The following is a 13,286-nucleotide window of genomic DNA, read 5'->3' as shown; positions in this document are numbered from 1 at the left end:
CAATCTTGGAACATTTGTGCTGGGACAGAGTTGTTAGTGTCAGTCAGGATCTGCAGATTATTCTACCGTGACTGCTTTGCAGACAAACTCAATCCTCCCTTCTAACAATCAAAAACAGGGTCCCTGGCTGATTTCCACACCCCCCACCACCGCCCTCACTTTAGTGCCAAGATGCTGATGCATGTTGTGATCCCCCCCCCCCCCCAGTTGTTGCCTATAGATGATTAGCTAATTTTGCTGAGACAGAGGCATTGCTCTCTCTTGTACTCTGATTGAACTAGCTGTTCTTTAATGGACAGGTACAAATTCCAGAGAGACACTTTGCTATGTGACGCTTATACCAATGAGACTTTTTTTTATGTGAAAGGTGCACTTTCTGTGGAAAGTGGAAAATTCTAATCATGTATTTTTCATCTGCTGCAGAGGCTGTACTGCAGTCTTACATTCCTCCTGTCTAACAAGCTCTCCTTCCAAATAAAACTTCAAACATCAAGAAATGAGGTTGCATAACCAGAAAGAGTAAGCAGGAAAAACAGAGTGGTTCAAACTTTCTTGTCCTTTCCCTTCCTATTGTTAATTTTATTTCACCCTTTTAAGGAATGAAGCTAATTTTCAGTTAATAGGTATAACTATTTCCCCATTGTTTATTTAATTTTGCCTGCATCCCACTGCTACATCCTCCTCTGCTGGACATTATCCAATTGCAGCTTTTAAAAAATTGATTCCTTCACAGAATGTAGACATTGCTGGCAGTGTCCTACTTTACTGTCCATCCTTTATTGTCCCTGAACTTGTCAGTTGAGAGTCAACCATGTTGGTGAGTCTGAAGTCACATGTAGGCTAGACCAGACAATGAATGGCTAATTTCCTTCCCTGAGAACATCAGAGAACCAGATATGTTTACCCCAGCTGCCATGTTGAGATTCAAACTTGTATCTATGAACCAATCGACCAGAAGCCTATCTGCTAATCTGGTAATTTAACTACTATGCCAACACACCCTCATCTTACAGCATGCCAAGGGCTGCCAGAGATTCTTCATCCACCACCGATGATTTCTTCTTTACAAAAATAGGAGTGAGCTACACAGCCCCTCAAGGCTGTAGCACAGATTCTACTTTCCTGACAGATCTCCTAATTCCTTCAGAACCCAAAAATCTATTGATCTCACTTGAGAAAATGCACCAAAAACAAAATATGCTGATGCTGGAAATCTGAAATCAAAGTAGAAAAATTCTGGAAATCCTTAACAGGTCAGGCAGAATCTGTGGAGAGAGAAATATAATCATTGACCTGAAACATTAATCTAGAAAATAGTCAATGACAGCACCCGCAGCCCTCTGGGATAGAAAATTCCAACTCCTGAAGTAAAGGCATTTCTCTCCATCTTGGTTCTAAAGGGCCAACACCTTATCCTGAGACTAAATCAGATCCTCTAGCTGGAAGAAGCAACCTCCCAGCATTCACCTAACTTCTCATTTCCTTCCTGCAATTGCGTATGATGTGGCAGGATTGCATTTTGTAACTACGATTCATTCACCATGTCTTTCCAAGTCCACAACAGAACTGTGCACGGATTAATGGAAGTAGAGAGGTGAGGGAGGAAATGAGAGGTACAACATTGTGTGCCAATCTAAACCTCGAATGTACATAGAACTTAGAAACAAGAACAGGCAGTTCAGCCCCTCAAGCATGTTCTGCCATTTAATGAGATCATAATTAATCTGTGCCCAAATTCCATTTACCTGTCATTTCCTCATTGACCCTTATAGATTTGATTAACAAAAATCTTGAATTTAAAGTTTAACAGTTAACGCAGCATCAGTTGCCTACGTAGAAGAAACTGCCAAACTTCTACCACCCTGTGTAGAAGTGAATCCCAACTAATCCCCTGAAAATCGTGGCTCTGGACTCCCCAACCAACAGAAATTATTTGTATATCTCTACCTAGCCAATTCTCCTTAAGATCAGGAAAAGTATAACCTAATCACTCTTCATAAATTCCAGAGGCTACAACATTAGACGGTATAATCTTTCTGTATAATTTAACCCTTGGAATCCAGATTGTCATTCTGGTGAATTTATGCTGCATTTGCTCCAAAGCCAATACATCCTTCCTAACACAGCGTCCTGATGCAGGGTCTCAATGGAAAACATTGACAATTCATTCCCCCCATCCCACCCCACAGATTCTGCTCGACCCGCTGAGTCCCTCCAACAGTTTGTTTTTTGCTCCAGATTTGAGCATCTGCAGACTCTTGTGTCTCCTTCCTAAAGTATGGTCCCTTGAATTGTGCAGAGTTTTCCTGGTGTGAGCTAATTGGGTTTTGTGCGGATGTGACATAACTGCTACCTCTTGCTATCCAGTCCTCGAGGTAGAAAGGCTGGCATTCCATTTGCCTTTTTAATTACTCTGTGCTCAGACTGAGCACCCAAGCCACCCAGATATAAAAAATTACAAAGTCTACTGACCCTCTGACTGAAGAATTCTCAGCTTTGTATGCCTAGATGGCCTAGAGTGACTCAGTGTGGAGCCGATATACCTCTGTGTCAGGAGGCTGTGGATTCAAATCCCACATGAGAGACTTGAGAGTGAAAATGTAGAGCATCATCCCACTGCAGTGCTGAGGGAGGTCTTCGCTGGTGCCTTCAGATGGAACATTAAACCAAGGCTCTGACTGTTCGCCCAGTTGGACACTAAAGATGTCTGACCTCAACATCACCAAGACAGATTATGTCAAGGTTGTTTCTGGGAGTTTGCTGTGTTTAAATTGACCACTGCATTTCTGACATTACCACAATGATGACACTTCTTAAGTACTTTGGCTGTAAAATGTTTTGTGAGGTTGGCATGTACGTGCTAATCCCTTCTTGTTATTTTACCAGTGTGTGCTGTGTACATGCACTGTGGCATTAGCATTGTTTAAATTATAAGCTCACTCCCAACCTCCCAGCTGGCAGACCTTTCAATTTTCAGATGACTTTGTAGATTATACTGAAGATGGAAAGGGCAGGTTCCATTATACAGAAAGTATAATTCATTGCTTTTTCATTGGAGTTCACCAAGCTCTGGAATTCCATCCTTAAATCTCACTCACTTCTTTAAGGTGGCCCTTAAATTTTTGATCACCTATGCTAATATTTAAGTGATTTGATATCAAATGTTGCTTGATAATCATCTTGGGATGTTTTACCATGGAAGTTGTTTTAATGTAAGGAATGAATGTGAGATTACACTAAGGAAGGGAGCAATTATTCAGAGGGAGAAGGTTGGTGCTGTTACAAAGTAATGAGTGGGTTTATACAGAGTGATGAGGGGGGCAGTGATTGCAGAGTAAAGGCACAATTACCCCAAGGATTATATGAGTGAACAATTACGGAGTTTGAAAAGGTAAAGAATAATCACAGAATAACAGATGGGAAGAAGTATTAGAAAAAGTAACAGGAGCAAAGATGTAACTGAGCTGTTGGGAGGAGGATGTGATTACACAAAGTGAAGGGAACAATGAGAGAATGAGGATTGATTATACAGAGCAATGGGAATGACAGAATAGGGACACAAAATCAAAAAGTGATTACAGTGTAAAGGAATGATTACGTAGATAATAATGGGACTGGGGGAATAATTATGCATTTAACGAGGGAGGGAGTGATATCTCAGAATAATAACTGTGAGAGGGAGTTGTGTGTGGCTGGAGCAACATTTATAAATTGACTTCAAACTTTGTAAATCACTGTATGACCTTTTTGGAGAGGAAGGTTATCTCAAAGGGATCACCATCAAGTTTTGTGTCAAAGGCAGGATATAATGATATGGCCCACAGTTTGATCTGCGTTACCACATTCACAGAACCAGGAGTGTTTGATTCTCCTCCAATGCATGAAGTGACTCCATTTGGATACCCATGACCTTTGAAGCTGGAGAAACCCAGGGAACCCTGCCATTTGATCTTGAATTTGAGTTCCTTGTTTTGGATAGTGCTTTTAGTCTAGGCTTTATCATCACTTTGGACATTGATGAGACCAGAAAGATTAGTTCCTTGAACCCGTGTTGCAAGTTGGGTGTCTGAGAGGTCCCAGAGGTGAGGATTACAGTTGGCTCATGTAATCTGTCCAGGTGTCACATCACCAAGATAGCACCAATGAGCGAGGAGGTTAAAACATTAAGACAGTGGGAGCAACTACACAGAGCAGTGGGAATATGAGTGTAACTGTGCAATGTAATGGGATGAAGAGCTGATCACATAGTTTAGATTGGTGGATGTGGGGTTAATGGGTCAGTGGGCAATGATTACTGAAGTTGCATATTTTAAATGAGTTGAATTTGTTGGGTTGCCAAAGGAAATTTTATCCCATTGGTTCAGAAGACAGTCTAAGGTGCAGGAACAAAGCCTAAGCAATCTGCTTTATCTAACCACTGGGATGTGTGCTGTGTGTGGTATTTCTCAATGTTTATAAAGAGAATCATTACCCTGTAGAGCTTCATTAGACAGATTGTTGCTACAGATTTAACACATTTTACATCTCCCCAGTTCTGGGATGCTGCATTTAATCTATTCATTGTTGAATGCACATTTGCTTCCCTTCGCTCCTCTGTGAAGTGCCTTGGCACATTTTTTCTAGGTTAAAGATGTTATGGAACAAAAAAGTCAAAAATCCAATTTTAAACCTACACCAACAGTTGCACTGAAATAATCAACAGCCCATTGTGTTCAAAGCATGTAAACCATGCTGCCACAGAAACAGAAGCTGAGAATATTTATGGACAGAATCCATCAGGGAGCATGACAGAATAAAGCAATGAAGCTGGGTAATACTCAAGGGAGCTTAGCCCTTCACCTTGATCAGCACATCTCCTGCGCTGATGGAATGTAAACTACCATTTGGAAGTTTCTTCCCTTCCCTTTGAGATTGCTCTGCCACCCTACCCCAGTTTAAATGAGAGTCGTTCCCTCGCTGTTCCTCAGACAAAGGCTTCCCATAGCCCAATATCATTGCAGGATAGACTGGGGAGTCCACCTTCCATCTTGTTTACTCTGTAATGTTTTTCCCAAAAATATACTTTATTCATAAATTTGCAAATATACAATGCAGGACATTTGCAGGTTGCCATTCACTGTACCTAATATCATTAGGTTTGCTAACATGATTTAACTGATATCTGCATGGCATCAATTTTCCTTCACTAACATTCCATGAATGATAAGTCTGAGAGATTTCTATATGCAGGTTGCAGCCGCTCAGTGTGCATTGACAGTAGAGCCTGTCCCGAGAGAACCTTTGCAGTGGCTGCACCAGCTTCAACTCATCCCTCAGCATTTAGTTCTGCATCTTGGAATGTCCCAGTACACCATATTCAGTTGTGGGCAGCTCCATGCCACTTGGCCTTCAAACCAGTACCAGCTCTTCGCATAGTCACTTCCACTCCCTCTGCTCCGTGTGTGTTAAGTCCTTCTCTGGAGACTTGAGCTCAAAAAACTAGGTTTACACTCTATTTCTGTACTGTGTGAGTTAGCATTGTTGTGGTGGCTACCTTTCAGGTGAAATGTTAAACTGCAGCTCTCTCTGCGTATTAGTGCCACTATTTCAAGACAAATCAGGACAATGTTAAAGATGCTACATAAAGGCTGGGTTGTCATTAAATATAGGAGAACGCATGAACAGGATAACAAGCCAAGTGTGTGGTATATTTTCTGGTTTACTTCAGATTTCTGAATGTGATCACCCTTACTCCCTTCTCTTTTTATTTCTACTCTGGAAATATTGGGATTGGTGAACTGTGGGAGCAAATTAGGAGCAGGAGTTGGCCATCTGGCCTTCAAGCCTGCTTCGCAATTCATCATGGCTGATCTTCCACCTTGGCCCCATTTTCTTTCCAGCACAAGCCCCCAGAACTCTTGATCCCTTAATATCCAGATATCTATCAATCTCTGAATGAACTCAATGACTGAACCTCCACAGCTGTCCAGGGAAGTGAATGCTCTGAGTGAGGGAACGTTTCAACTCAGTGCTAAGTGGTCTACCTTTTATTCTGAAACTTGGACTATTGGTTCTAGACTTCAGCCAGGTGAAAAATCTTCTCTGCCTCCTGCCTGTCGAGCCCTTTAGGAATTTTATACGTTTTAATGAGATCTCTCATTCTCTTAAACTCAAGAGAATACAAACCTATCGATTCAGTCTGTCCTCATGTGGCAAACCCAGGAGCCAGTCTAACGAATCTCCACTGCACTCCCTCTAAGGCAAATGTAACCATTGGGTAAGGGGACCAAAACTAATATGGTAGTCCAATACATTCTCATCAAAGGCCCTGTTTAATTGCAATAAGACTTCTTTACTTCTGCACTCAAATCCTCTCACAAATAAAACCAACATACCATTTACCTCCTGACTACTTGCTCTGCCCGAATGTTGACTTTCAGTGACTTGTGTACAAGGACACCTAGGTCCCTTTGAACATCAATGTTTCAATGTAAAAATTACTCTTGCTTTCCAGTTTTGTACACCAAGGTGCATGACCTCACATTTTTCCACATTATGTTCCAGTTGCCATCTTCTCACCTACCCTTGCTTATAGCTTCTTGCAGCCTCCCCCCTACTGTTAATCACGTCCAATCTTGTATCATCAGCATTCTTGAAAATATGATGTTTGGTCCCCTCAGCCAATCCATTGACAGATGGGGCCCAAGCACTGATCCCTGCAGTACCACAATAGTCACAGCCTGCACCTGAGAAAGACCTGTTCATTTCCAATCTTTGCATTCTATCTGTTAACCAATTCTCAGTCCATGCCAACACATTACTCCTAGTTACATGTGCTCTTTACTTGTTGACCAACCCTTCTCTGTGGGACCTTATCAAAAGCCACTGGTTTTCCCTCATCTATTCGACTAATCACGTCATTCAAGAACTTCAGTAAATTAGTCAAACATAATTTTCCTTTCATAAATCTGTTATACTTTTCAAGGTGTTCTGTTATTACATCCTTCATTGCAGATTCCAGCATTTTCCCAACTTCCAATGTTAGGCTAATGGTTTGGTATTTCCTATCTTCTCTCCCCCCTTTCTCAGAGAGTGGGATCACAACTGCTACCCTCCAATCCACAGGATCTATGGAATTTTGAAGAATGATAACCAAAGTATTCACTTCTTCAAAAATGCTGGGATCTATACCATTGGAACCTTGGGATTTATTGGCCTTCAGTCTCTCCAACTTCTCCAGTACTGTTCTGTTACTAACACAAATCTCCTTCTATTCCTCAAATCTATTACACCTTTAGGGCAATTATTTCGCATCTTTCCCTGACACGAAATATTTGCTTAATTTCTCTGCCACTTCCTTATACCCCATTTTAAATTCTCCCTTCTCTGTATCTGAGGCACCCCCATTTGCCCCCTGCCCATCATTTTCTTTTTACACATCCATTGTAGATCTTGTACCTTCTTCCCCTCCCTCCCAAACACTTGAAATGTTTTACAAACCACCTATGCACCTGGACTGGGTGAAAGATTAGTGGAGATCCCAGTGATTTTTAGACCAGAATTAAATGGACCAGAGACTAGTCTGGAGTACTCCAGGAGGGCCCTGTGACTTGACACTGATCACCCCCAACACTTCTCTTGGTTCTTTGGGACTCCCCTCTCTGTCATACAGGGAAGGTTTATTTATTGATTCAAGATTCTCATTTGCGGTGGAGAGTGTTGATTGACAACACCACGTGTCACGGGGTATTGGCCATAAGTGGTGGACAGCCATGCCGGGGGTGGGGGGTGTTGTGAAGGAATATTTCAGGCTGTAATTAAACTGTTGGGAAGCAGACAGTGGGCAGAGGGAGAGAGAGAGATCGAGCAGATAGGAGAAGTCTGGTTGTGCAACGTCTCTCGACATTCTCAGGTAGAACTTTTCGATTAGATATGCAATGCACGCAAAAAAAAATCTAGTATTGAACCCGCCGACTGTACAAGGTTTGTGAAAATTGCGCGAGGAGTCGGCGCTCCTAACACTAAGCCCGGGCAAGTCAGATAAGGAGAGACAATGAAGCGTTAGATAGACGGTGTTCTCTCTGGCCGAGGGCAGCAGTCTGCCGAACCGCACCGGACTGAAGCGTCCTGTACTGCCTGCTACTGCCCGCCTGATTGTCACTCGACGTGAGGTTGGCCAGGTGTCTGTGAGTCTGCAGGGGCAGCCTGTGTGCTAGCACACACGCGTGCAGCTCTTCTAGTAGGTTACATTAACGTGTTCTGGTGGTCTGTACTGAAGTTACTGCATTGCTGGAACGATGTAAATTATCGCTCTCTGGTACCATACTTATCAGAGGGCTCCCTCTGAGCTGGGCTGAAATGACATTTCTTTTGGTCGCTGCCTCTCAGTTTTGTGCGGACTGGCAGAAGAAACGGAGGCTGCTTTAATGCGGGAAACACTGAGGCAGCTGAACCCCTGAATAACTCTTATCTCAATAGCATTTGTGTTCGGAAGCACCAAGGGTCACGATTTTGATAAAGCTATACTTTGATTTTTTTGAGAACGTGATCTCCACTACCAATTAAAAGGTAAGAATGTGCAATGAGTGTTCGTCTATGATAAATAGTTATAAAATTGTGTGCTGGATTCACCGATTTTACTGGAGGGCTGGCTGGTGTATCGGATTGAACGTTTGCCTTTAATCTTATGAAATTGGTCGCGGAAACACAGGCGGGAGGGAAGTTGCAATCCGCTGCGGCTTTGGACCAGGCTGCCGGTCGACGGATCAGACATCTCCCTGCCCAGGGGTTCAAATGCACCGGGTGTGGGTAGTGGTGCAGGGGCCGTCTGTTGTGGACAGACCTTTACTCCGCCTGCAGCCCATTTAGTATCTGCCCTTGAAACTGCTTGGAGGCGGCATTCCCAATATTTGCGCTTTTGGTGCAGGGTACCAGAGGAGTAGTGCAAATAGGCGATTGATGGTATTTCTCTGTCCCTTTATCCAAATGGATGGAAAATCGAGCAGGCAGCCTCGGAGCAGCGCAGTCAGTGCCCACTCTTGTAACATTTGTTCTGCTGCATCTTTCCAACAGGGTATGACTTGATGAACGACTTGCACACAGCTTGCACTCTCCACCCTCACTCCTACCACCTTGGGTCCCACCGGCTTCGAACATATTGTGCATCATTCTCAAAGCGAACAGTGGACTTGATCCCACTTGTAGTTACTGGGGTCAACTTTCTGAATTGGAATGTGGGCTGACAAGGAGATAGGTGCAACCCGCCAAACTCATTAGCTCTCCTATGATTCGGGAACACTTCCCTCCTCGTTTCAATACGCCTACTTGTTCTGGGTGGGTAAGGCTGCTGACTGAGGAATTTCACCTGGATACCAGGTGAGCATGAGCTTGGAGTGTATCCTTTAGGGTGGGGGACATCTGTCCAGTCTCCATGGAAGTACTCCAGCCCTGTGACTTCTCAAATAAAACACTTACACACTCTCACTCCCCATCTGTTTGAGTTTCTTCATTCAGACCTGGGTTTACTGTCATCGACGACTCCTACAGTAGTAACATCCCAATTTTCATAATGTTTTAGCAAGGGCTTCTAGCATCGCCCTAATTATATCATAAGTTATCCTACACTGACATACATTACATTATACATCTTCAAAGTCCTTGATTGGCTGTAAAGTGATTTGGATTTCCTGAGGATCTGAAAAGACCAATGTAAATGTTGTTCTTTTTAACCTTGATAAGATGCTGGATTGGATGATCCTGAATGCTTGGTCATCCATGAATTTTTTGGGGTGTCCCAAATTATTCTACATCCCAGACCAATCCAGCTTGTATTCCTGCCCGATTGTGGAATAGAGTCAAAGCAGTGACCCTTTAAAAAGTAATCCATAAAGTCAAAATAAAATTAGCCCTAATATGATTGCAGAAAGTGCTCCAACTGGTACATAGTTCTTTGAATTAGATGAGAGATCCAGAGATCTCATTTTAAAACCTTTTTCAAATGCGAGTGACCTTACAACACCCAGAAAGACTGCGGTATTTCTAACAAAACCTTGTACTCGTCACTGAGTAATACTTTGGCATCTCCATAACTAGACAGAACTCTGGATGTACTCAATCCTTGTAGTTATTTCAGCTGAGACATTAGTCATTGAATCTTCAACTTGTGACATAGGGACTGGAGGATGAGGGTGCAATTAATACTGGACTTAAGTTCCATTCTAGGCATTGTTCAGAAGAGTGGCTATGCTTTGAGAAAGGACATGCATTAGTGTGTCACTTATTTACCGGCATCACCAACTTTCATTCTGTGAAGTGTAAACCTATCTTTAGTAACAAAGTACCTGGTAATTGGCAACTGGAAACAGTTCCTTGTCAACTGCAATCTATCCACAGTGGCAATATCTATTCAGCTGAGTCATCTTCCTCTTTGATTCCAAAGTTCTTAAGGTTCACAGAGTTGTCCTGTCAAGAAAGGTCTACAATATATTGTGCAGGAAGTAAAGAAAATGGATACCATGAAGCCTTACTTGAAGATTTAGCAGAACCTTCTTTATAAATGGGTTGCCCCTAATGGGACAGATTGTATCTAATTTGAGCAAGGTCTTAGTGAGATAAAGACCCTTTCTCAATGTGATTTTGGTGGAGAGTGGCAGCTGTGACTTCAAGCAATTTCACTGAGTATAAAACTAATGCTTAGTATGCCTTCCCCCTGATTTTCCATGCTGTAGTGTAGTCCATCCCTAAGACTTACAATGTTGAGAGAAGGATTTGACTGTCTTCATGAATTCTGTACATTTCAGAGTTTGGAAATAGAAGTTGATAGCATTGTTCCCACAGCCATGGATTTAAAAAATCACCAATTTTCTTATATCACCACTGGGTTTTATGGATATATGGGTGATGTAAGAAACTTGGTGTTCTTTTTCACCTTATGTGTGGCTGGGTAACCCACTGTGTACAATTCATGAGTCTTATAAAGATAAAAGCTGAACTGTTCTGCATTAAGATCTGTAAAAGTGACTCTTGAATAAAGTTCCACTCTGCACCAGGAACTGTGGCCTTACTTATAATGAGCAAAGCATTTTAATCCAAAGATGTAGCTGTGAAGAGCATGCAGCACAGAAACTCTCCAAGTCCATTAAGCTCCCATTTACACTAATCCCATTTTATACTCCCTTCAACTTCCCCCACCACTCACCCACAGATAAGGGACAAATTTTAGTGGTCTGTTAATCTACCAACCCAAACGTCTTTGGGATATGAGAGAAAACCAGACCACCCAGACAAAACCCAAGAGGCACAGGGAGGTCAGGATTAAACCTGGGGCATTAGAGCTGTGAGGCAGCAGCTCTACCAGCTGCACCACGGTGCTGCCCAAAGTGCTAGTAATTACAAAAATAGAACAGTCCCACCATTCTATTCCCTTGAAAGTAAACTGTAGCATTACCTGGAATGTGCAGCACAAAGCAGGCCATTTGGACTAGCTGATCCATGTTGCTGTAGGCTTCAAATTGAGTTCATCATGGAGTCATAGACATTTGCAGCACAAAAGGAAGCCAGTTAGCTCATAGCTCCACCAGCTTGGATGCAACATAGATTACTCTCACTACCCATTTCTCGCTGTGGAGCCTTGCAGGTATGGCTCTTCAAGCGCTCATTTGGACGATGAGGTTTTCAACCTCACCACGCTTTCAGCCACTGCGTTCCAGGATCCCCATTACTTTGCAGGTGAAAATTCTTTCCTCAATCCCTCAATATTCCTCAATATTGCACTTAAATCCGCCTCCCCTGGTTCTTGACTAAGTGCCAAGAGAAATATTCCCTTCCTGATCATTCTGTGAATTTTCTACACTTTAATTAAATCCCCTTTCAGTCTCCTTTGTTCCAAACTTTAAGTCAAGTCTCAGTTGGGAATGATTGCAGAACACAAAGATAAGAAACTAATGGAACAACAGTTGCAAATTGAGCCCAGTGAGTGTGAGCATTCTAACAGTTAGTGAACAATTTTTACTTGCTTGCTTGCTCACATTCTGTGATCTGCTTTATTTTCTGGAGGGATGGTGAATGGGCTCCACGTGATCACCCTGTGCTCGGCCAGATGTATAATGGAGCGGATTGCAGGCTGTTACCAGCTGCAATGCTGTGTCCGACAGGCATCCCTGGCATGTCGGGCTGCTGCAGAATAATAAGGAGCTGACTGCTGCTGAAGCACCACTGGCACGAGGCTGCATACTGCAGGGATCCTCTGCTCTCTGCAGCTCTCTGGTGTAGAAACAAAAACAGGATTAACAGAAGCAATTGAAAGAAGAATCTGGCTCCTGAAAGTCTTTGACACCCAGACTCACCTGCCTTCTGAGGAGGACTGTGGTAATGACCTGAGTTCTAAAGCTTTTAGGAAACATCCGGGAAAAACTGGGAATATCTGAGCTGACAGATATAGATATATATTTTAATTTGAATTTTTGAGATAATTTTTATCATGGTGGGGAGAGAGATGATGCGACAATGTAGAAAGTGCTTGATGTTGGTTTGTGATATTATTGCGGGAGTCTCAAATAATTATTGACTCTTTGCAGTAGGAATTTCACTCTGATGAGTTCAATGGTATCTCTGTTCAGTCTGAAGGATTGATACTGTCCCTAGTTGTGCCGAGGTGGCTTAAAGCAGCTTCTAGCGAAGAGAAAGCTGATATTAGAAACTCACTATGAGATAGACTGGAGGGTTGGTTTTGCTCTGGTGGTAAGGGCTGGGGAGGGAGAGGACTACTTCCAATGGAGAGTGCCAGAGAGGGTCTTGTTTTAATGGGGAATGCTGCAAAAGGGGTTGCATTCATTTTCCTGGTGAGGAGTGCTGGGGGGAAGGTGATTGATTTTGCGGGGATCGAGGTGTTGTTGGCTTTGTTCTGTTGGTCATACGGTCTTCTTCCAATAAGGAGTTTTGAGGAGGGATAATTGTTCTAATATGAAGTGCTTTGAGTTTGAGGAGTTAGAGCTTGGTCATTGTGGTGGGGAAGGGGTTTTATTCTGGGGAGCAGTTTGTCCTAATGGAGAATGCTTAGAAAGGGAGGGAGCATGCTAGGGGGCATGGTCGACCTGGTGGGTGAGGTGGAGAGGGGGAGATCTTGCTCTGATAGCAACCATGAAGAGGGGATGTCTTGTTATTGCCCAAATAGAAGAGTTGAAGTCCTGATCTTGAGAGGGAGAATGGAAATCTTGCTGTGAGGGGAATAGTTTGGGAGTGAGAGAGAGGACTTGCTTGCTGTTAATCTGAAGAGTAGAGGTCTGATTGTTGCCTGGGTCCCTGTTTTA

The 13,286-nt window shown here is 42.9% G+C and overlaps 1 protein-coding gene across 4 annotated transcripts in view; it reads left to right on the top strand.

The window, feature by feature from the left end:
• LOC127579262 (rabphilin-3A-like) overlaps positions 1–13,286 on the top strand; it is a 152,746-nt gene that overhangs the window by 34,421 nt on the left and 105,039 nt on the right. For 2 of the 4 annotated variants that reach the window (XM_052031912.1, XM_052031911.1), the window contains exon 1: positions 7,931–8,547. The exons of 1 other annotated variant lie outside the window; for it this stretch is intronic. The gene's annotated coding sequence lies outside the window, so the exon portion shown is untranslated. Of the gene's footprint in view, positions 1–7,782; positions 7,892–7,930; positions 8,548–13,286 lie in introns of those variants that run through there. One more of the 4 variants, XM_052031913.1, reaches the window with a different exon arrangement.

This window comes from Pristis pectinata, chromosome 17 (genome assembly GCF_009764475.1).
Source record: "Pristis pectinata isolate sPriPec2 chromosome 17, sPriPec2.1.pri, whole genome shotgun sequence".
NCBI classification, from domain to species: domain Eukaryota; kingdom Metazoa; phylum Chordata; class Chondrichthyes; order Rhinopristiformes; family Pristidae; genus Pristis; species Pristis pectinata.
The sequence above is the reverse complement of the archived record's forward strand: the minus strand, read 5'-3'. Positions and strand labels throughout refer to the sequence as shown.